Source organism: Mobula birostris, chromosome 1 (assembly GCF_030028105.1).
Source record: "Mobula birostris isolate sMobBir1 chromosome 1, sMobBir1.hap1, whole genome shotgun sequence".
In the NCBI taxonomy this organism is placed as follows: domain Eukaryota; kingdom Metazoa; phylum Chordata; class Chondrichthyes; order Myliobatiformes; family Myliobatidae; genus Mobula; species Mobula birostris.
In genome coordinates, this window is record NC_092370.1 from 93,166,472 (window position 1) to 93,167,994 (window position 1,523).

Genomic DNA, 1,523 nt, shown 5'->3' on the forward strand with positions numbered 1-1,523 from the left:
AGTTAAAAAAAACAATTGTTCAAAAAAGAAAGTAATGAACAGTTAGACTGCTGATCCTAAAAAAAGGATCCATCAGGCAGATGCAACATAAATTTGTGTAAAGATTCATTGAACAGTTAAACTTCTGAAATTGATTTGGCACTCAAGAAATCCTGCACTTCTTCGGTTGAACTGAACCATCTGTGAGAGCCATTTTTCAAAATGATTCGAAGACATGCGGGGTAACGAAGAGAGGGTTTAAAACCTTTATTATATAGCTCAAACATGACTTTTTAAAACTTGAAGCATTCATTCAACACCTCAGGTGAAAAATCTTCCAAAATTCTGAACTTCTGGTCTTCATAATCAATCATACCTTTCTGATGAGATTCACGAATCAAGAGTTCCTTTGTTTGAAAGTCGTGAAGACAAATTATCACTAAGCGGGGTCGTCCTCCTGGAGGAGGTCTTAGTACAGGCAATCTGTGAGCTCAGTCTATTTTAGGTGGAGATTTAAAACTATACGGAAATAAATTAGCCAAAAGGTTTGCAAAAAATTCCGAAGGCTGATTGCCTTCCAATGACTCTTTAAAACCCAGAATACATAGATTATATCTTCTGTTTATGTCTTCTAAGTCGATAATCTTCTGTCTTAATGTTTCGTTAACCCTTAACTTAAGTGGAATTTAAAGGGGGAGAAGTGTTGTAATGTGAGCATTTTAAAGATAAGTTAATATAAATTATGATAATGGTAATATAGCAATACTCCTGCTACGGAAAGCTGTTTGTAAAAAGAGGTTGCTTCCGGGTTGCAGGGTTTTACTTCTGGTCTTTTCTACCGCGGCGTATGGCGGGGGAGCTACACATACATGCGCACTGGGCAGAAAGAACAAAAAACACACAAAATGCTGGAGGAATTCAGCAGGCCAGACAGCATAGCACCTGGCATAAGATGTGATGAAGACATATTCCCAGGAAGGAAACGTGGCTGTGGTGGTGGGACATGGTCGAAAAGTCAGGGCAGCAGAGATCACAGAGGCGGAGCAGTGAGAAAGGATTTTCCTGAACTCCTGTCGAAGGGAAGATTTAAACTTCTTCAGGGCAGGCATCCCTGGAAGAAACTTGGCAGTGCATTAGTGGAATCACAAACTTGAGAAAATCTGCAGATGTTGGAAAACCAAGCAACACACACAAAATGCTGGAGGAACTGCATTTGCTTGGATTTTACACCATCTGCAGACTTTCTCGTGTTTGTGACACATTTCACTATATGCTTAGATGTACACGTGAAAAATAAACTTGAATCTAGAATCCCCAGGGCCTGATGGCTACCATGTGAGGCACAGGAAGATATTGCTGGGCCATGACAGATTTTTTATAAGTACTTTTGCTTGCTACATGTGATTGGAAGACATTAATTTTTATTTTCTATATTAAGAAATACTGTGAGTCAAATATCATAGATCATAAAACCATAAATTTCACTTTTATTTCTTTTACATTTGTTTTTCATCTTGAATATGATTCTGGAACTGTTGGAGCCT